This window comes from Ranitomeya variabilis, chromosome 4 (genome assembly GCF_051348905.1).
Source record: "Ranitomeya variabilis isolate aRanVar5 chromosome 4, aRanVar5.hap1, whole genome shotgun sequence".
Classification (NCBI taxonomy): Eukaryota; Metazoa; Chordata; class Amphibia; order Anura; family Dendrobatidae; genus Ranitomeya; species Ranitomeya variabilis.
In genome coordinates this window covers 121,485,560-121,509,415 of record NC_135235.1, presented here as the reverse complement: position 1 = coordinate 121,509,415, position 23,856 = coordinate 121,485,560, and the positions used below count along the sequence as shown (strand labels likewise).

The 23,856-nt window shown below is 48.4% G+C and overlaps 1 long non-coding RNA gene across 1 annotated transcript in view; it reads left to right on the top strand.

The window, feature by feature from the left end:
* The first annotated feature begins 394 nt into the window (after positions 1–394).
* Positions 395–23,856, top strand: part of LOC143768483 (uncharacterized) — a 60,143-nt gene continuing 36,681 nt past the window's right edge. Inside the window, exon 1 of the long non-coding RNA XR_013213886.1 lies at positions 395–414. This is a non-coding gene — a long non-coding RNA (uncharacterized LOC143768483). The remainder of the gene's footprint in view (positions 415–23,856) is intronic.

Sequence of the window (23,856 nt, the reverse complement as noted above, 5' to 3'; positions counted from 1 at the left end):
GCTCATGATACCGTTCCTGTGCCTGAACTCCACACTCCAACGCGCGTTTCACACGTAGCTTCTTCAGGGAGTGGTCAATTCATATGTTCCCTGCAGCAGCATTTGCTGCAGAGAAAATATGAATAATAGTGTTTAAAATAAAGATCTATGTGTCCGTCGCCCCCCCACCCCCTGTGCGCTCCCCCCGCTGTTCAGAAAATACTTACCCGCCTCCCTCGCTGCTTCCTGGTCTGGCCGCGGCTTCTAGGGTATGCGGTCACGTGGGGCCGATCATTTACAGTCATGAATATGTGGCTTCACCTCCCATAGGGGCGGAGCCGACTATTCATTATTGAAAATGAGCGGCCCCACGTGACCGCATACAGTAGGAGGCGCGGGGCAGAGAGGAAGGAGTGACAGCCAACGTGGGAGCGGGTGAGTATTTTCTGATCAGCGGGGGGGGGCGCACAGGGGGTGGGAGGGCGGCGGACACATAGATCTTTATTTTAAACACTATTATTCATATTTTCTCTGCAGCAAATGCTGCTGCAGGGAACATATGAATCGCGGCTTCAGCACCAGTGGGGGGGACAGCGCTTACTGTAGCGCTGTCTCCTGCACGCACACGGACCGCAGACGGAGAAGGTCCGTGTGTGGTCCGTGTTTTACACGGACCCATTGACTTTAATGGGTCCGTGTAATACGTGCGCTCCCACGAACACTGACATGTCTCTGTGTTTGGCACACGGAGACACGGTCCGCAAAAAATCAATGACATCTGAACAGATGCATTGATTTTTATGGGTCTACGTGTGTCAGTGTCTCCGGTACGTGAGGAAACTGTCACCTCACGTACCGGAGCCACTGACGTGTGAAACCGGCCTTATGGTGATAGCAAACTTCCTTTTTATTTTTTTAAAGTGGTGAACAAAAATTCAGAAGTTTGTAGAAAATAATGTGTTTTTTTTGTCACCAAACTGATGTTTGCAATGATACTATTTTGGGGGACATAAGATGTTTTAATTACTTTTTATTGTATTTTTTTAAGGAGGAATGGTAAGAAAAAAAAAACTTAATTCTGGCGTTTTTATTTTTTTTATTTTTTTTGTTCACCAATCAGGTTAATTAATTTCAGATTTTGATAGGTGAGTTTTATGAATGCATTAATACCAAATATGTTAATTTATTTATTTTTATAGTAATATTACCAGCCTTTTAATTAATTAAACAAAGATCAAAGTGAGGGTAGGTTCACACGAGCGTCTGAAAAAAACATTCAAATTTGTTTTTACAGAAGCAGCTATTAATTATTTACAAGACCCTTTTACACTTTCTTTTTTACAGAATTACAATGTATCCATAAAAATTGAATGCTACACTGTAGCTCCGCATGGTGTCAGTATTTTTTCACACCCATAGATTAGAACAGTAGAGTCTCCTTCGATTTGCAGACTAAACTCGTGTTTGTCGCCATTTTTTCACACGCAGATTCGGTCAGTGAAAAAAATTGCTCATCTGCTCTGCCCCGTTGAATAATATTGGTTTGAATGCTGTCTGCTTTTTCATACACAGAATACTATTCTAAGACTGAAAATACGGTTGTGTGAATGTATCCTCAGGGCCGCCATCAGGGCACTACTGCTCTGAATGGCGTATGGAGCCCGGTGAACAGAGGGGGCTCACATCAGGCCCCCTCTCTTCTGCTCACCGGGCCCCAGCTGCAGGATTCTGCGGGTGCAGTAACTCAACCTGCGTCCGAGACGCAGGTTCAGTTAAACTCTATTGTGGGCCCGCACGGCAATAGTTATAAGCCGCCAGCCAATAGGAGGCTGGCAGCTGACGTCAGCACACACGATACCGGCGTATGACATCATTGTCATTCGCTGGCGAGTCCCCGCTTGAAATGCCTGGCTTGGACATCGCCACTGGAACGCGGCCAGGTAAGGAGAAAGTGTTTTTTTAATTATTATTTTTATTGAAAGCGGCAGCCTCAAGATGTTTGTGCAGCAAGATGGAGCCACATGGAACATTTGTCTTCTTCCTGCCCCATCTGTCTCCTTCCTGCATCATGATCCTGCACCATGTGAGATGGTGCAGGATGGAAACACATGGCGCAGGATGGAAACAGATGGGGCACGATGGAGACACATGGGCAGGATGGAGACATGGGGCAGGATGTACACAGATGGGGCAGGAAGATGGGGCAGGATGGAGACAGATGGGGCAGGATGGAGACAGATGGGGCACGATGGAGACAGATGAGGCAGGATCATGGGGCTGGATGAAGATAGATAGGGAGGGATGGAGACAGATGGGGCAGGAACATGGGGCAAGATGGAGACACATAGTGCAGTATCATGGGGCAGGATGGAGATATGGTGCAGGATGCAGACACGTGGTGGAGTATCATGGGCAGGATGGAGACAGATAGGGAGGTATGGAGATAGATGGGGCAGGATGGAGACACCTGGAGCAGGATCATGGGGAAGGATGGAGATACACGGAGCAGGATCTTGGGGCAGGATAGAGATGGGGCACATATATAACAAGATGAGGTCCAGGATAAGCAACATCTACGCCACAATGGGGCCAAGATGAGGGACATATACCAGGATTGGTAAAATATATGAGGATTGGGGACATATATACCAGGATGAGCCCAGGATTGGGGGCATATATACCAGGATGGATCCAGGATAGGGAACATACAGTATATACCTATATACCTGGATAGGTCCAGGATGGGGAACATATTTCCCTGGATTGGGAGCATATATGTCAGGATGGGGCCAGGATGAACCCAGGATAGGGGACATTACTGGATAATGCTGAAAGGGGGGGGAAACACATATTTCCTTCTAGGATTTAGAATGCTATGAGGGCCCATACATCTGACCAACATGCTGGGAAGCCCTGGTCCAAAGTGTCCATTGCACTCTATGCCACTGTTATTTAGGTTTATTATATTTTTCTCTTATGGGCCAAGGACTAACAGCCATATAGTTGCTAACTACCTGTCTGTTGTGCCCGGTGCCAATCTCTACTGGCCCTGGGAGGTAACATACCACTCCTGTAATCGATTCTGCTGTTTCCATTGGCATCACATAGACAGAGCAGCTGCTTTTCTTCTGCTCAGTTGATGGGCCGTGGCGTGACTGCTGATGTCATGCTGATAGACAGTCTGATCCCCGCTGTCTAACTAGGGGGAGCTGGGTGTCAATCGGCATGACATCAGCAGTCTCACCTAGTTGACAGAGCAGCTCCAAACAGAAGCAGCTACTATGTTGATGTGAAGCAGCAGAATCGCCAGGAGTGGTCTGTGATCTCTGAGCTGTCGCCAGTCAGATCTTAGGCAAAAAAATTACTTGGCACTCAGTATTTGAAAAAAATGATTCCTTCTATATTGTGCATCCAGACCAAATAGATTAAACTAAGTGTAATAAAACAACAGCACTCCAATTGTTGGTGAAACAACAGACCCGTGGAAGCGCTTATTGCGTGAAACGGCCGTCGTCCTATTGCCTGCATAATCTGCACTTGTTTTACCCGCAATACCTTGTCCATGATCTTTATTATGTAATAAAGGACTAAGGTTGTTTTTTTCACCAACAATTGGAGTGCTGCTGCTTTTTTCTTGTTTTATTGGACTTTGTATGCACCTTCTTCATAGCAAGCACCTCCAGCAAGGTGAAGGTTTCTGGAATGTGTCCGTGATTCAGAGCTCATTCATCCTTTAACAGTGAATACTAAGAGCGGTTTTTCTCAGTGCCATTCATATTTCTTCTTACTGATTAAATTAAGGGTATGTGCACACGATGCGGAAAACGCTGCGGATTACAATATAAACCTATGGGAAACAAAAAAACGCTGTGCACATGCTGCGGAAAAAAACGCGCGGAAACGCAGCGGTTTACATTCCGCAGCATGTCACTTCTTTCTGCGGATTCCGCAGCGGTTTTACAGCTGCTCCTATAGAACACCGCAGTTGTAAAACCGCAGTGAAATCCGCAGGAAAACTGCAGTAAATCCGCTCTAAATTCGCGATAAATCTGCAGCAATCACGCAGCGTTTTTGTCCTGCAGATTTATCAAATCCGCTGCGGAAAAATCCGCAGTGGACCATTATACGTGTGCACACAGCCTAAACGTTTTCGGTCCGTCATAGGACCTTCATCAGAATTTCCTTATTGGAGATAACTAGAGTATACATAAAATAGCAAAACAAAACAAGACAAGATCAACAATATGTCGTGGAATACAAAATACATGGGAAAATGTTAGTATGATTCCACTTGTCAAACGATTTGACGCGATAGGAGATGACAGAAGATATTCTATCCAAGGGTGCTTACAGTGAACAAGAAGTAATAAAAACTGTTTCAGTAAAAGTAACGTGAACTAGGTGTGGAAGCATGGAAGTACCTGGAAAAGAAATACTTTGTTATAATATCGCGGTAGAAGAAAGTGAATCCACAGGTAACAGTTTTGTGCTGTAAGAGAAATTACCAGTTTTGTGCTGTAGGGAAAATAACCTTCCTGAAATAATTTTAGTAAGAAAGGGTTAATGGCAGTTATGCTGTGACTAGTGACATTAAGGTAATTGTAAAAATAATTATGAGAAGTAGATACCTGGATGTCATATGAAATTATGGGAATAAAGGCGGCTGTATGCAGTCTGGTGATGGTAATGCCAACTGTAGGAACTGAAAGGGTAAGGAAATCAAGGTATATATGAAACACCTTACATGATTACTGCCTGTCAGATCTTAGCCACGTGAGAAAACAATAAAATTGTCCCAGATAACCCCATGAAGGTTTTGCTCAGATATTACAGATTTGTTGCAGGTTCTTGGTGTGGACTTCACACCAAGTATCATGGAAAATGTAGATTACAATATAAGTGGATGAAGTTGCTATCTACATATGTAAGCTAAGACCTCATTCACAAGTCAGCGATTTTTCACATGCACAAAAATAGTCTGATTTCCCTCAGTGCTGGATCAGATTTTCCTCAGTGTTTGGTCAGTGTGTCAGCTTTTACCATCAGAGTTTCATCATTTTTTTCTTTTATGAAAAAAAGTGTCTGATATGCTGTCTGATTTATTTTTTTAGTGACCCATAGAATTTGTTTGGCAAGTGTGATCACTGACTTGGACCAAACTCAAACATGTCTCCTAGATTTGGTGTGGACCTCTCTGTCCCAAAAAATGCACAGCCACGAGAATAGTCATTAGACCAGGGTCACACTATTGTATATTCTCTCATGCGAGATAATCGGGACAATCAGGGCCGCCATCAGGGCATTACTGCCCTTACTGGATTATGGGGCCTGATAAGCAGAGGGGGCCAGCATCGGGTCCCCTCTCTTCTGCTCATTGGCCCCCAGCGGCAGGATTCAGTAAATGAACCTGTGTTCGAGACCAAGACACAGGTTCAGTTAAACTCTATTGCCGTGGGGGCCTGAATGGCAATAGTTAAAAGCCCCAGCCAATCAGAGGCTGGCAGCTGACGTCAGCGCACACGTCGCTGGCATATGACGTCATTGTCATTCGCCAGTGAGTCCGTGCTTGAAATGCCTGGAGGGAACATCGCCGCTGGAGCGCGAGGAGAAAGTTTTTATTTTTTATTTTTATTAATAGTGGCAAGCCACAATATGTTTCGACCGCACATGTTTCGCCATCCTGCCTCATCTGTCTCCTTCCTGCCCCATGATCCTGCAAAATGTCATCATGGGGCAGGATGGAGACAGATGGGGCACGATCGAGACACATGGTGCACGATGGAGACACATGGTGCAGGATGGAAACACATGGGGCAGGATGGAAACACATGGGGCAGGATGGAGACAGATGGGGCAGGATGGAGACATGGGGCAGGATGGAGACATGGGGCAGGATGGAGACATGGGGCAGGATGGAGACATGGGCAGGATGGAGACACATGGAGCAGGATCATGGGGCAGGATGGAGACAGATGAGGCACGATGGAGACACATGGGGCAGGGTGGAGACATGGGGCAGGATGGAGTCATGGAGAAGGATGGAGACAGATGGAGAAGGATGGACACAGATGGGGAAGGATGGAGACAGATGTGGCAGGATGAGAGAGATGGTTCAGGATCATGAGGCAGAATCGTCATGAGAAAACAATCGCAGATTGCACTAGCCCCATAGAATAACATTGTGCCGAGAGCTATCTGACAAAACATCGCATAGTACTCAGCAGTGCTATACGCCAGTGTGAGTGAGCCCTGATAGTCATAATAGGTGCAAGTTATATTCGATAAAAAGACAGATAGAACTCGTATGTGAAAATCTTACATCTAAGGGCAGTCTCACACGTCCAGATAATTCCGGTACCGGAAAAATCGGTACCGGAGTTATCCATGTCCGTGTGCTCACGTGGCACATCAGTGTGGCACACGTGCGGCAGCCGTGTGCCGCCCGTGTGCCGACTGGGTACCACACGGACCGTGCAGGAGACAGCGCTAGAGATAAGCGCTGTCCCCTGCATCTGGTGCTGAAGCCGGAATTCATTCCTTCTTCCCAGCAGCGTTCGCTGTGGAGAAGGAATGAAAAATCATAGTTTTTTTTGTTTTTTTGCTGTTAAATAAACTTCCCGGCAACCTCCCCCCTCCCACCCCCTGTGCCCCCGGCCGCTGTTATTAAAATACTCACCCGGCTCCCTCGACGCTTTCTCTCCGTGCCGCAGCTTCTTCCTGTATGAGCGGTCACGTGGTACCGCTCATTACAGTGATGAATATGCGGCTCCACCCCTATGGGAGGTGGAGCCGCATATTCATCACTGTAATGAGCGGCACAACGTGACAGCTCATACAGGACAAGCTGCGGCGTGGAGAGGAAGCATCGAGGGAGCCGGGTGAGTATTTTAATAACAGCGGCCGGGGGCACAGGGGGTGGGAGGGGGGAGGTTGCCGGGAAGGTTATTTTAAACACACAAAAAAAATGATTTTTCATTCCTTCTCCCCAGCAAACGCTGCTGGAGAGAAGGGATGAATGGGGGCTTCAGCACCACAAGCTGGGGTCACAGCGCTTACTGTAGCGCTGTCTCCTGCACGGGACACGGATGGCACACCGACAGCATCCGTGTGCGGTACGTGTTTTACACGGACCCATTAACTTTAATGGGTCCGTGTGATCCGTGCGCTCCCACAAACACTGACATGTCTCCATGTTTTTCAAACGGACACACGGTCCGTGAAAACAGGCTGACATGTGCAGAGACACATTGATTTTAATGTGTCTACGTGAGTCAGTGTCTCCGGTACATGAGGAAACTGTCACCACACGTACCGGAGCCACTGACGTGTGAAACCAGCCTAAGGGAAGGGATTAACATTAGCTTTCCATGGTGGAATTATATACAGTACCATGTAAACCTATGGAAAACAAAATCCGCAGTGCACATGCTGCGGAAAAAAACGCGCGGAAGAGTAGCGTTGTTTATTCAGCAGCATGTCACTTCTTTGTGCGGATTCCGCAGCGGATTACACCTGCTCCATAATAGGAATCCGCAGGTGTAAAACCGCATGTGAAATCCACCAAAAACCACCAAAAAAAAAAAACGGTAAATCCACGGTAATTCAGCAGGAAATCCGCAGTGTGGATTACCTGCGGATTTACCAAAATCAGTCTGGAAAAATCTGCAGAGTAATGTGCAGAGTAATCTGCAGCGTGTGCACATAGCCTCAAGGTAAGACACTTTTATGCTTCTCCTATTTATAATACACTGCTGTGAAGCACCGGCGAGCGACTTAACTGTACATCAGCTGTGACAATGACTAATGATGAACGCCAGACTACAACAGAGGGGATCTAGTACTATCCTCTGCTCTTCTTAGTACTTGCCATAGACAAGCCACGGAGAGATTAACCTTCGCTTGGCCTCTTCCTGATATGAGCATCATGTAAATCACTGATTTAAAAGATAACAAAAAATCAAATGTGAAACATGATGTCAAATATACTGCAGAGAGTCTTTGATAGATTTTATTGGAAATGTATTTTACATTTATACCTTGTGTATTTGTAAAAGTTTTGTGCTAAGAAAACCAGAGGGTAAAAGGGAAAATAGTTTACTTAATCATGAGACAGCCAAATATTTAGTAGGTAACACCTGATGATTGCAACTGGCCCAAAGGGAGGATAATAGCGAAGGAGAAAAAATTGTTTGATTAGTAGTATTGCAACTCGCCCGGTGTGAAGCTGTGGAAGAAATACTCGTAGCGTCTCCATTTTTCGTGATCTGGGGTCAGGTGAGGGCTTATTTTTTGCGTGCCGAGCTGGCGTTTTTAATGATAGCATTTTGGTGCAGATACGTTCTTTTGATCGCCCGTTATTGCATTTTAATGCAATGTCGTGGCGACCAAAAAAACGTAAATCTGGCGTTTCAAATTTTTTTCTCATTACGCCATTTAGCGATCAGGTTAATTCTTTTTTTTTTTTATTGATAGATCGGGCGATTCTGAACGCGGCGATACCAAATATGTGTAGGTTGGGTTTTTTTTTTATTGATTTATTTTGATTGGGGCGAAAGGGGGGTGATTTAAACTTTTATATTTTTTTTTATTTTTTTCACATTTTTAAAAACTTTTTTTTTTTACTTTTGCCATGCTTCTATAGCCTCCATGGGAGGCTAGAAGCAGGCACAGCCCGATCGGCTCTGCTATGCAGCAGTGATCATAAGATCGCTGCTACACAGCAGATTTGCAGGTGTGCTGTGAGCGCCGACCACAGGGGGGCGCTCACAGCCACCGGCAATCAGTAACCATAGAGGTCTCAAGGACCTCTATGGTTACAATGGAGGAGCATCGCCGACCCCCGATCATGTGACGGGGGTCGGCGATGCGCTCATATCCGGCCGCACGGCCGGATGCGGTAGTTAAATGCCGCTGTCTGCGTTTGACAGCGGCATTTAACTAGTTAATAGGCGCGCGCAGATCGCGATTCTGCTCGCGCCTATTGCGGGCACATGTCAGCTGTTCAAAACAGCTGACATGTCCCGGCTTTGATGTGCGCTCACCGCCGGAGCGCACATCAAAGCGGGGGTCCCGACATGTGACGTACTATACCGTCAGATGTCGGGAAGGGGTTAATATATGCCTTGACTTAAGTACAAATAAACATTGAGTTTCTATTGATGATCCATCTTATTGCATACTTTTCCCTTATTATCGTTAGTTTTCCATACAGTATAACCGCCATTACACCCCTCCACACATTATTATGGCCTCTAAACAACCGTCAACACAATATGATGACCGCAACACAATCCTTTACATTGTCTAATGGCTTTCACCCAGTATAATGGCCCCATTAGTCCTCCAAACAATATAACGGCCCCCACATAGCCTTGAAACTATATAATGCCTTTGAGCCATACAAACTGTATAATGGTCCTCACGTAGCCCTGCAAACTGTATGATAATCACCACAGAGCACTGCATATAGTATAATGGCCCCCACATAGCCCTGCAAACTGTATAATGGTGCCCACATAGCCCTGCAAACTGTATAATGGCCCCCACATAGCCCTGCATATAGTATAATGGCCCCCACATAGCCCTGCAAACTGTATAATGGTGCCCACATAGCCCTGCAAACTGTATAATAGCCCCCACATAGCCCTGCATATAGTATAATGGCCCCCACATAGCCCTGCAAACTGTATAATGGTGCCCACATAGCCCTGCAAACTGTAAAATGGCCCCCACATAGCCCTACATATAGTATAATGGTCTCCACATAGCCCTGCATATAGTATAATGGCCTCCACATAGCCTTGCAAACTGTATAATGGCCCCCACATAGCCCTGCAAACTGTATAATGGCCCCCACATAGCCCTGCATATAGTATAATGGTCTCCACATAACCCTACATATAGTATAATTCAGAGGTGTATCTACGTTTTCTGGCATCCTTAGCAAATATTCATTTTGGCGCCCACCCCCCTCCCAAGGACATATGCGATTTGCACACTTAGTCATGTACCCATGAGGTCCTCTCCCTAATGTTCTCAATGTTCCGTGAAAAACTGAGAGAAGCAGGAAGAGCAGCTAGTTGTCACAGGACCATAAGTATGAACGTCGCATATGAGTGAAGTGTCCATGTGATGAAACCTGCAGAGCTGAATCCTGACATTGCAGGCTTCCAAATTCTCACAACTAATGCACTGCACACTTTTAGGATTCTCCCTTGCCGGTGGACAGTCATGTCAGCACAAGCATGCGATTTGTATACTTCTGACCACATTCCGACTAGACGTGCCCTGCCTCGCTCAGTTCATTTTCATTAAGTGATGCCACACATGTCCAGTCAGCGCATGACTTCATGTATGTAAATCACCAGCACGAGAGAATCGTGACAGCGTGCAGGGCGCACTGTGAGAACTCAGAAGTCTGCAGTCACATAGAATGACTGCAGACTCATTACAAACCGGGACATCCCTTTTAATGCTCCTAACATAAATAAAAATATGAGAATTAGTCAGTATCACAAATAACATTTACATCCAGGTACCTTATAGATGAAGTCGTCTCTGGAGTCGTTCTCGTTCTTTTCTTCACCTTGTCCAGACCCCATGATGAGTTTTGTCATCCACAGCTCGTCTCTGCAGACTTCCATCTTCTCCGCTCTTTTTCAGAAAATCTCCACATGATGCCCTTAAAGATAGAAGTGTAATTATAATGCTCCTGAATAAAAAATTGCCCCTTACTATATTGTCTGCACACAATATGACCCCCACATTGTCCCTCTTATGGTACATGCTCTTTACATTTACCACTTCCTTCCATACCCACCCCCTCTTCACACCGTCCTCTTATACTGTGTCCCCCCTATAGGGCCCAGTATTTATACTGTACTCTCTCGTCATACTCTCCCTCCTTGGTATACTGTCCCCTCCTGGCTGTGGCCTTACACTGTCCCTCCATGCTACACCCCACTACTCAGTTTATATTCTGTGCCCACTCACTTTACTCCCCCATACTGTCTCCTCACACTATTCCCCTCCCTCCTCATACTGTCTCCTCTCACATACCCCTGTTCACCATACTGTCTTCTCATATATTTACCCCCTCACTTTCTATACTGCCTCCTCACTTGACTCCCCATACTGTCTGCACACATCACATCACCCTCACTCCCCTACTCTGTCCACATACCTTTCTCACATCGCTACTCATACTGTGTCCACATACATTCCCCCATTCACTCCCCATACTGTCTGCACCCATCCCCCATACTGTTTCCTCATAAATGCCCTGCATTCCCCCATGCTATTTTGCAGCGCCCCAGAGTCCTGGTCGTTGCAGTACTGTAGCTCCGCCACTAAGGGGGGCTATGGTACGTCTGATGGCACTGAAGGAGTTCATCTGACCAGGTATCACAGACACCAATACATTTTACAGTCTGGCCTCCAGGGGGAGCTAAGGGTTCTATTTATTAGGCCACTCCTCACAATCTGGTAAAACTGGGGGTTAGGCAGGAAGTTAGATCAGAAAGCTGACTGGGTTGGAACCAGGCAACACCTTGTGGCAGAGGGTGTTGTAGTGGAAGATTCGGAGGGGTCCCTGTCAGGGGTGGGATCCTGACAGAGGCCTAGCAACCAGAGAGAACGTTACGGGACCGCGCCTGCACGATATAGCGGCGGTACCCCAAGAAAGGACAAGAAGCGAGATTTATTGTGCTGAGTGAGAAACGAGATCAACGCAACTAGGAGAATACCAGTAGGAGTCGTGCTGTAAGATCGAGGCAACATCCTATTGAGGCGCATAACCGGTGGCCGGAACGCCGAGGAAGTATAGAGCTCCAAGCCAAACTTCAAACCTACGGCAGGACAGTCAGTCACAGGCGGGCTGTCTCACACAGACCCAGGAAGACACAGGGGGGTAACAACAGGAGAGGGGTGACGATAGAGCCCAGGAAGAACCTCCGAGCCTCCCCGTCATACGGGTACGTCCTAACCGTAAGATCAGGGGGACGTAGAAGAACATTAGAATAGAGTTGTGAGGGAACACGAGAAACAGACACAACAGTTGTGGGGTACTATTCCGTAAGCACAGCAGGGAAGGACCACAACACACAAGCGCTAGCAGGTAGGCACAGATTTCCACCTGCGAAGGGAACTCTGGAGGTGCCATCGGACCGGCCGGATTTGCGCAGCCCTGTTAACCGTATTCCGGACTGAGGACCCAGAAGCCTTCAGTAAAGAGGTAAAGAGACTGCAAACTGGTGTCCTCGTTATTTACTGCGACCGGCACTACACCGCACCATAACGTTATCATCCCATACCACCACCTTTCATTGTGCGCCCCTCAGCAGGGTCATGGACCGGGCCTAGCCACCGTGACAACCCCAGAGCAGAGACCCAGAGGCACGGTACCGGGTACCCCTCGGCCCTGCGGCAGTGGGGGCGCTGCAATTTTGGCGTCACGAACAGGATCTACTTAAGCCTGAAGAATCAGGTCATGTGTGCCTTGGAACTGTGATTTATTATACTTGGACTGTGACTTATTGCAAAGACTGTGGATTACCAATTGCCGCCAAAACCATCCGCCATTACAGCGCTGAGGAGAGCGCAGGAGAAGAAGAGGGGCGTGGAGTGGGCGTAGACCAGCTGGAGAGCGCGAAAGACAATGGCCGCCCAGTCTAAATATTTCTGTGTCCTGAGGACATGTCCGTCAGCAGCCGAGGTCCGCCTTCTCATCCTCTTTGGAGGGTGGAGACCATGGCGACGGGGCCGCCCACGAAAGAGACCGCGGGAAGAGGACACCAGAGAGAAAACGAAGATGGCGACGCCGGGAGCACCGAGTGGGAATGACTCGACCCAGCGAGAGGCTGCACAACCCGACACAGCCCAGGACACGCCATCGTTGCGGGAACTGACCCTTGCGGAGCTACCGATGGGCCGACCCCCCTGGCCGCCGTCCGAGGAGTGTGTGGCTGCAGCCGAGGCCCGGCAGATAGCCTACCGCCTGGAGGCCGATGCCCGCGTGATCGCTCGGCTGGGCCAACCTACGGAGGTCCGCCTGTCTCCGGTGTCCCCCGCTTCTTCCATCCCGACCGCGGCGGAGTGTGAGCTGCAGACTCAGGGCTTAAGGATCCTACCGGAGGCAGAACACCTGCGACACTTGATGACGGCTTGGCGGAACAGACTCCAACCTGCGGCCCAGGTTGATCTGACAAGCGTCGCGGAGACTCCACCGTCACACTGGGGTGTTGTGGTGTCCTTCAACTCCCGGAAGGGAAGGGGAGTTATCCAGGAGATCGGGGAGCCACTACAGGTCCGTGTTGATCGAGAGGAAGTGGAGCCCTGCGGGGGAAGGTACGATCGCGACCTGGAGCCTGGCGACGCAGTGACCTATACCCGGTGGAGGAGGGAAGCTGGTGAAACTGGCTGGACAGCTCGGGGCGTCCAGCGGTGTGTCGCACTCCAGGCCGATACCGGAACATCAGAGGATGAGCCCCCTGCAGAAAAGGCGCTGGAACCTGTCTCCGTGGAGCCTTCGGAAGTCCGGGCTCACCGTGTGCCCCTGGGTCGCGCCTGCCCACGAGTAAGGAGGGCCTCCCGCAGAGGGATCCTGTCGTTGCTGGAGCCGGGACCGGCCCTTGCTACACCAAGGCGACCCGTTGGCCGGGTGAGGCCTGGAAGGAGACCGTCCCCTGCACAATAAGAAAACTGAGTAAGCAAAAATGCTTTATTGATTGTAAATAAGTTAACTGTGTTTTCCTGCCGTTTGCTGCTAAAACCCGTCCAGGGTTAACTCTTAAAGGGATCCCTTTGTTGACCCGGGATCCCTATTGTTTTTGTTTGTTGTCTACTTGTTGCCTCAGTTTTCAAGAGACTGCTGAATCATGGACGGTGAATGATTCAAAAACTGATGTTGTAAATAGTTTGCACCTTCTTAAAGGTGCTCTCTACTGGTTTTATGACCGAAAGGACTCTTTGCGAAGACACTGGTCGCAGAACCAGCACTGGAGTCCTTGCTGCGTACAGACTTGCAGCTTGAGAAGTTGCACTACCTCACAGAGACTTGGTCCCCTCTTAAAGGGGATGTTCATAAAAAACACTTAAAGAATGATGATGTTTTGAAAGAAAGTACTGATAATGTTGACATGTGAAAGTTATATATAGCTAACTGGTTGATTGTAAGGAATGTTTAATGATATTGATAGAAGAATGAGGACAGAGAGTGAACCCGTACGGGGTTAGTTAGTGAGTCCTCCTAGGAGCCGCACAGAGATGGCTCAGTGATCTTGAACTGAAAGAAAAATGATATGTTCTATACTGTGTATAGCAGTGGAAAGACAGTAGGCCCGGGCAGAAAGGGGCGGTCCTGTAACAGAAAGGAGAGGCAGTAGGTCTGGAGCAGTTAGGACAGGCGGTCCTGCCGATGTAAAGAAGGAGAATGTATAAGAGTTGATTAGCCTTATAATGTGATTATAAGACGGTCTTTAGTGGATTTAGCGAGTACGTCCTTAAAGGCAAAGTTAAATTATTGTTCACAAATTTTGCACTTAGTAGAATACCCGGTTGGGTAAAAGAAGTTATTTATAGTATATTATTTAAAGTATTTAACCATGGTTGTAACGTTCAAGTGTCCTCACCTCCCATAAAGGGAAGCTCTGTTAAACAGTTTACTTGTACTTGCATTTTCAAAATTGTATGTCTTTTTGCTGACATGTATTGTTGTTTTCTTCCCAGTCCAGGAGTACTGGATTTAACCGGGGGGGAGTGCAGCGCCCCAGAGTCCTGGTCGTTGCAGTACTGTAGCTCCGCCACTAAGGGGGGCTATGGTACGTCTGATGGCACTGAAGGAGTTCATCTGACCAGGTATCACAGACACCAATACATTTCACAGTCTGGCCTCCAGGGGGAGCTAAGGGTTCTATTTATTAGGCCACTCCTCACAATCTGGTAAAACTGGGGGTTAGGCAGGAAGTTAGATCAGAAAGCTGACTGGGTTGGAACCAGGCAACACCTTGTGGCAGAGGGTGTTGTAGGGGAAGATTCGGAGGGGTCCCTGTCAGGGGTGGGATCCTGACAGGCCTAGCAACCAGAGAGAACGTTACGGGACCGCGCCTGCACGATATAGCGGCGGTATCCCAAGAAAGGACAAGAAGCGAGATTTATTGTGCTGAGTGAGAAACGAGATCAACGCAACTAGGAGAATACCAGTAGGAGTCGTGCTGTAAGATCGAGGCAACATCCTATTGAGGCGCATAACCGGTGGCCGGAACGCCGAGGAAGTATAGAGCTCCAAGCCAAACTTCAAACCTACGGCAGGACAGTCAGTCACAGGCAGGCTGTCTCACACAGACCCAGGAAGACACAGGGGGGTAACAACAGGAGAGGGGTGACGATAGAGCCCAGGAAGAACCTCCGAGCCTCCCCGTCATACGGGTGCGTCCTAACCGTAAGATCAGGGGGACGTAGAAGAACATCAGAATCGAGTTGTGAGGGAACACGAGAAACAGACACAACAGTTGTGGGGTACTATTCCGTAAGCACAGCAGGGAAGGACCACAACACACAAGCGCTAGCAGGTAGGCACAGATTTCCACCTGCGAAGGGAACTCTGGAGGTGCCATCGGACCGGCCGGATTTGCGCAGCCCTGTTAACAGTATTCCGGACTGAGGACCCAGAAGCCTTCAGTAAAGAGGTAAAGAGACTGCAACCTGGTGTCCTCGTTATTTACTGCGACCGGCACTACACCGCACCATAACGTTATCATCCCATACCACCACCTTTCATTGTGCGCCTCTCAGCAGGGTCACGGACCGGGCCTAGCCACCGTGACAACCCCAGAGCAGAGACCCAGAGGCCCGGTACCGGGTACCCCTCAGCCCTGCGGCAGTGGGGGCGCTGCAATTTCCTCATACATGCCTCCCATTCCCCAGTACTGTTTTCTCATACATGCCCTCATTCCCCCATACTGCTTCCTCATTCATGCCCCCCATTCCCCCTTACTGTTTTCTCATACATGCCCCCATTGCCCTGTACTGTTTCCTCATATATGCCCCCCATCTCCCCCTTTGCTCTTCATTTTGGGTCCTCAAATCTTCCCCACACATTAAATCCCCCATCATCACTACAAATCTCCCCACACACAATAAATAACCCAATCCCCACTCCGTACCTCCACACACACATTCAATCCCCTCATCCCCACTCCAATATTACCCACACATAATAAATCCCCCCATCCACACTCCATATCACCCTACATACATTAAACACCCCCATCACCACTCCAATTCTCCTCACACACATTAAATCCCCTCATCCCCACTTAAAATGTCCCACCCCGTGCACTTAATCTTCGGTGTTTTCAGCTCCACTGGAGCACTTACCACCAGTGTCCACCTCTACCAGTGCAAGTGAGTGACGTCAGCAGCGTAATCGCATGATCTGATCACGTTGCTCTGACCCGGCAGTCAGAGCCTCAAGTGCATTCTCGCTTCTGTAAGATGCGAGTACAATTGATGCCTAGGCAGAGGCGGTCACTGACAGCCTGGGGACCCTGTGCAAGAAATATGTGGCGAAAAAGCTATAGTGTGTATATATATATATATATATATATATATATATATATATATATATATATATATATATATATAGCCACACACACATACATGTGTATATATTTATTATGTATATTGCCGTCCCTTATTATACAGTGCCCTCTCTTGTTATGTACAGTACCGTCCCTTACATATTGGATTACGTAGAGCCCTGTTTTTTATTACATACCATCCTCTTTTGTTAGCAGTATAATGCAATTATGGCTGATAGAGCAGAGGAAAGCTTCTTTTCTAATGAAGGAGCTGATGGTCTGGTCGTCTCGTCACCGGCTACTCCATCAGCAGTCATTTTATATCTAAAAGGAGAGGGGACTATGTAATAAAAGAGGGCGCTGTGAATAACAAAATAACAAGAATACACTATGTAAGAGACTGCATTGTACATAACAGCAGAGGAAGCTATATAATAAGGGACGGCACCATATATAACTGAAGAGAATGGTCCGTAATAAGGAACGGTGTTATAAGTGATAAAAGAGGAAACTATGTAACAAAGGATGGTGTTATACAGAATTAGTGAGTACACTATATACTAAGGGACTGTGCTATATATAATAAGTGAGTGCACTATACACTAAGGGACTGTGTTATACATAAGTATGTACACTCTATACCAGAGGTCTCAAACTGCATTCCTCGAGGGCTGCAAACAGGTCATGTTTTCAGGATTTCCTTGTATTGCACAGGTGATAATTTAATCATCTGCAGAGAATGATTCCAGCACCTTGTACAATGCTAAGGAAATCTTGAAAACATGCATGGTTTGAGGCCCTCAAGGAATGCAGTTTGAGACGCCTGCTCTATACCCTCCCCATCATTGCCCATTCTTCCACTTCAATCATTTCCTCCTCCCCACCATACCCATCATTGCCCTCTCCATCACCCCATCCTTGCCGTCTCCTCCCCCTATACACACAACATCATTTACCTCTCTGCACATTCCCCTGCAGCGCTACGCACGCACGCACACACACAGACACACACACGGCACCTCTCACCTGTCCGCACGCTCTCCCGCAGCTGAAGCATCACCATCAGCAGCTTCCTCTCTCTGGCACAGCCGGCCGCTGACTGATGACATCATCCAGCGGCGCTGCTGTCTGTGTGAGAGAGACTAAGCACGGCATGAAGCAGGAAAGATCCCTGCACATGCGGCCGGCACGCCGCATCTTCTCTGTGCCGGCTGTCAACTTGACATTCGGCACACATAACAGCCGACTTTCAGTCAGGGGGTGGCAGAATGCACCCACCAGGGGAGACACTGCTGACAGCCGGATTATGAGGCCCGACTGTGCCCCCCGACGGCTATGCCAGGGGCACATGCCCCACCTATCCCCCCTAGATACGCCTCTGGTATAATGGTCCTCACATAGCACTACAAACTGTATAATGTTCTCCATATAGCCCTGCAAACTGTATATTGGTCTCCACATAGCCCTGCAAACTGTATAATGGCCCGCACATAGTCCTGCATATAGTATAATGGTCTCCACATAGCCCTGCATATAGTATAATGGTCTCCACATAGCCATGCAAACTGTAAAATGGCCCCCACATGGGCCTGCATAAAGTATAATGGCCCCCACATAGCCCTGCAAACTGTATAATGGTCTCCACATAGCCCTACATATAGTATAATGGTCTTCACATAGCCCTGCAAACTGTATAATGGTCTCCACATAGCCCTGCAAACTGTATTATGGCCCGCACATAGCCCTGCATATAGTATAATGGTTTCCACATAGCCCTGCAAACTGTATAGTGCCTCCACATAGCCCAGTAAATGGTATAACGATCCCAACATAGCCCTGAAATCAATTTTATGGCCCCCACAAAGCTCTCCAAACAGTATAATGGCCTGATTTAAAATAAATAAATAAATAAAAGTACTCATCTCTCTTCATTCCCCACTCCTCTGGTCTCTGCAGCGCGTGTTCTGAAACTCTGCTCTCAAATGTCAGAGCTCAAACGCACAGGGAGAATGATGGAGGATGGAGCTGATGGCTCTCTCTTCCATAATTACTTTTCAACTGTATCAACATCCAGAATGCCGATAAAGTTAAATGTCCAATGCTAGGCCATGGGGGACCAACTCACAGGCCCCATAGCAACCACATGGTCTGCTGCTATTAGTGGTATGCCACGGCTATAGGACTGTTTCTCGGCAACTATAACTGGATCTTTAGTCAAAAAAGACGGAATTCTGAACAGTTCTAAACATCAGTTGATTTTGCAAGTCTTGTGCAAAAAAGATGAATAGAAATATGAATTTCACCTTTCAGCATGATAATGTCAATAAACATACCTCCAAATTAACAAAAAAATGGCTTCTCTAGAACAAGATCAGAGTTGTGGAATGGCCCTTCCAGAACCCAGATCTGAATCCAATTGAAAATGTGTGGGATGACCTGAAGAGGGCGCTGTACTGAGGAGATGCCCTTACAATCTAACAGATTTGGAGCACTACTGCAAAGAATTGTGGAGAAAGATTGCCAATTCTAGATGTACCATGCTGATAGACAACTACCCAAAAAGACTTAGTGCAGCGCCCCAGAGACCTGGTCGTTGCAGTAACGTCGCTCTGCCACTAAGGGGAGTGATGGTACGTCTGATTGCACTAAAGGAGTTCACCTGACCAGGTATCACAGTCACAAATTACACTTCACACTCTGGCCACCAGGGGGAGCAAAGGGTTCTATGTATTAGGCCACTCCTCACACTTGGGTAAAACTGGGGGTTGGATAGGAAGTTAGGGAGAAGCTGACTGGGCTGGTGAGAGAAGAGGTTGCTTGGGAAGATTCAGGGGGGTCCCTGTCAGGGGTGGGATCCTGACAGTGGCCTAGCGAACAGAACAGATCGTTACAGAACCGCGCCTGCTCTACATTGCGGCGGTATCTTAAGAAAGGACAAGAAGCGAGGTTTATTGTGGAGAAGTGAGAAACGAGATCACAGCAAAAGGCGATAGAACCAGTAGGAGTCGTGCCCCGAGATCGGCAACATCCTACTGAGGCGCGTAGCCGGCGGCCGGAACGCCGAGGAAGTATTGGGCTCTAAGCATTACTTCAAACCAACGGCAGGACAGTTAATTATAGGTTGGCTGTCTCACCTAATGAAGACAATGGAGGCAAATTGTGGGAGATGGGCGTCTCTAGGGTCCCTATAAAATAGCTCCAGGCCTACCCCGTCATATGGGTGCGTCCTATCCAAATCATCTGGGGGACGGAGAGAAAGAACAGAAACATACATGACAGTTGTGAGGACTATCCCGTGGTGCTCAGCAGGAAAGTACTACAACACCCAGGCGCTAGTAGGTAGGCACTGATTTCCACCTGCAAAGGGAACTCTGGATGTGCCTTCGGACCGGCCGGTCTCGGACAGCCCTGTTAGCAGTGCTCTGGATTGCGGATCCCGAAGCCTTCAGTAAAGAGGTAAAGAGACTGCAACCCTGTGTCCTTGTTATTTCATCGCACCACCACCTTTAATTGGACGCCCCTTAGCAGGGTCACGGACCGGGTCAGGCCACCGTGACAACCACAAGACCGACAGAGAGGGGCCCGGTACCGAGTACCCCGCGGCCCTGCGTCTGGGGGCGCTCCAAAACTTGGCGTCACGAACAGGATCTACTTAAGCCTGAAGAATCAGGTCATGTGTGCCTTGGAACTGTGATTGAATTGTGCTTGAACTGTGATTTATTGCAAAGACTGTGCATTGCCACTTGCCGCCAAAAGTTCCCGCCAAAACCGCCGCCATTACAGCGCCAAGAGGAGCGCAAGAGGAGAAGAAGGGCGTGGAAGTGGGCGAACACAATCTGGAGAGCGCGAAAGACAATGGCCGCCCAGTCTAAATATTACTGTATCCTAAGGACGTGTCCGTCAGCAGCTGAAACCCGCCTCCTGATCTTCTATGGTGGGCGGAGACCGAAGAAACGAAACTATGACTCAGATGAGGTGGGACTGGAGACCAGAGAAGGCCTGCGGAAAAGAATGGCACCGCACCGGCCCCCGTCACCGGAGGACTACGCCGACATGCCCCTGTTGGAGGATTTGGATCCATGGGAGCTGCCGGGGGGGCATCCCGTGCCTGAACGGTCCCCAGTCCGTACGCCTCCCTCAGGAGAGTGGAGTGGCACCGGAGGAGTTACCTCAAGCGTAGGTACTCAGTGCCGTGACCCCCGGGGAGGACGCCTCACCCCCGCACCTGATCCAGTCACCACCGCGGCCATTTGTGCCCCGATGGCCCCGCCGCCTGGCCCCGAATTACCGGGGGGGCACGACCTCAGGCCCTTCCCTTGGGGAGACTATCGGAACCATCTAATTGCGGAGTTCCAGCGGGAAGTGGAGCGGGAAGCGCGAGGTGAGCTGCTGGAGGGCTCCTTGCCGAAATGGGGCGTTGTGATTGTTTACCAGCCCCAGGAAGGGAAAGGCTTCGTTCAAGAAATTGGAGCAACCCTGAGAGTCCGCATCACCCGGGTCGAGGTGGAACCCTGCTTGTGTGGAGACGGCGCCAAGTCCCTCCTGAGGCCGGGAGATGTGGTGACGTATCGCCGGCATCTAAAGGGAAGAGGTTGGTGGGCCCGGGACATGCAGCGCTGTACAGCCGTCCTGGCGGTCTCCAGAACCGAGGGGGAGGAGCTTGCCGCTGAAGCGGCTGCAGCAGCCTCTGCCGCCACCAGCTTTATTCACCGGCCCATGCAGACACTCATCGTGGCGCACGACCTGGTCGTGCAGAAGGCTCAAACTCATGGAGTGTACCTGGCACCGGGAGTAGACTTGGAGTCAAGCCTGCCTGAGCCACAGAGGGCCACCTGTCAGGTAAAGCCCCGGTGGAGGCCACCCCCTGATTTACCGGAGTAAGCCTTAAAGCCATGCAACTGTAAATAGTTAACTGCCTGTTTGTCTGTTTTGCTGCTGATACCCGATCAGGGTTATTCTTAAAGGGATCCCTTTGTTTACCCGGGATCGCTATTATTTTTCTTTTTGTTTTTGCTTTTGTTCATCACTGTTTTAAAGACTGCCGAATCATGGACGGTGAATGGTTCACAAACTGTGCTGTAAATAGTTCGCACCTTATTAAAGGTGCCCTCTACTGGTTTTACAAGAAAAGGAGCTTTTCGAAGAGACTGTTCCAGGAAACAGCGCAGAGGTTCCTGCTTTGAAACGGACTTGCAACTTGAGAAGTTGCGCTACCTCAAAGAGACTTGGTGTTCCTCTTAAAGGGGATGTTCACATGTTGCACTTAAGTATTATGTTACTTTGAAAATGTTGAATGGTAGTAGATAGTGTTTAGTTATTTAAGATAGACAATGTTTAATGATGTTATTAGAGATTGAGGACAGGAAAGAATTGAAAGCCGAATTTCAAAGAAAGTGAACCCGTAGGGGTTAGTGAGTCCTCCTGGAAACCATAGAGAGATGGTTGATTGATCTTATACTGTGAATAAAGAAGAATAAAGCTTACAAAAGAAAAGAGGCAGTAGGCCCGGACGAGTAGCCAGGCGGTCCTGCATGTTCAGAATCAGAGAGAGTAAAGAAAATATTGCATTTAGAAAAGAGAAATAAAGACAAAGTTAATTTATATTCTAGAGTTTTATAGTAAGCCTTTAGTGGGTTCAGCCTAAACGCCCTTAAAGAAAAAGTTAAATTATTGTCCCAGAATTTGCACTTAGTAGGTAGAATACCTGGCTGGGTAAAGATGGTTACTTATAGTCAGTTAATTAATGAGTGTTATTTAAAAACTTTAAATATGTTTCTGTTTGTAACGTTCAAGTGTCCTCACCTCCCATAAAGGGAAGCACTGTTAAATTTACTTGTTCATTGCATTTAAAAATGTTGTATGTCTTTTGCTGACATGTATTGTTGTTTTCTTCCCAGTCCGGGAGTACTGGATTTAACCGGGGGGGGGGGGGGGGGGGAGTGCAGCGCCCCAGAAACCTGGTCGTTGCAGTAACGTCGCTCTGCCACTAAGGGGAGTGATGTTACGTCTGATTGCACTAAAGGAGTTCACCTGACCAGGTATCACAGTCACACATTACACTTCACACTCCTGCCATCAGGGGGAGCAAAGGGTTCTATGTATTAGGCCACTCCTCACACTTGGGTAAAACTGGGGGTTGGATAGGAAGTTAGGGAGAAGCTGACTGGGTTTTGCCCAGGCAACACCTGGTGAGGGAAGAGGTTGCTTGGGAAGATTCAGGGGGGTCCCTGTCAGGGGTGGGATCCTGACAGTGGCCTAGCGAACAGAACAGATCGTTACAGAACCGCGCCTGCTCTACATTGCGGCGGTATCTTAAGAAAGGACAAGAAGCGAGGTTTATTGTGGAGAAGTGAGAAACGAGATCACAGCAAAAGGCGATAGAACCAGTAGGAGTCGTGCCCCGAGATCGGCAACATCCTACTGAGGCGCGTAGCCGGTGGCCGGAACGCCGAGGAAGTATTGGGCTCTAAGCATTACTTCAAACCAACGGCAGGACAGTTAATTATAGGTTGGCTGTCTCACCTAATTCACCTAATGAAGACAACGGAGGCAAATTGTGGGAGATGGGCGTCTCTAGGGTCCCTATAAAATAGCTCCAGGCCTACCCCGTCATACGGGTGCGTCCTATCCAAATTATCTGGGGGACGGAGAGTAAGAACAGAAACATACATGACAGTTGTGAGGACTATCCCGTGGTGCTCAGCAGGGAAGTACTACAACACCCAGGCGCTAGTAGGTAGGCACTGATTTCCACCTGCAAAGGGAACTCTGGATGTGCCTTCGGACCGGCCGGTCTCGGACAGCCCTGTTAGCAGTGCTCTGGATTGCGGATCCCGAAGCCTTCAGTAAAGAGGTAAAGAGACTGCAACCCTGTGTCCTCGTTATTCATCGCACCACGCACCACCACCTTTAATTGGACGCCCCTTAGCAGGGTCACGCACCGGGTCAGGCCACCGTGACAACCCCAAGACCGACAGAGAGAGGCCCGGTACCGAGTACCCGCGGCCCTGCGTCTGGGGGCGCTCCACTTTATACGACAATAAATTGAAAGTGTACTTCAATGACGTGTTAGTTTAAGGGTTTGTATGTATATTTCTTCAACCACATTATTTTAACCCCTTCATGACCTTGGGATTTTCCATATTTCCGTGTTCATTTTTCGCTCCCCTCCTTCCCAGAGCCATAACTTTTTTATTTTTCTGTCCATATCCATATGGCCATGTGAGGGCTTATTTTTTGCTAAACAAGTTGTACTTTTGAACGACATCATTGGTTTTAGCATGTCGTGTACTAGAAAACG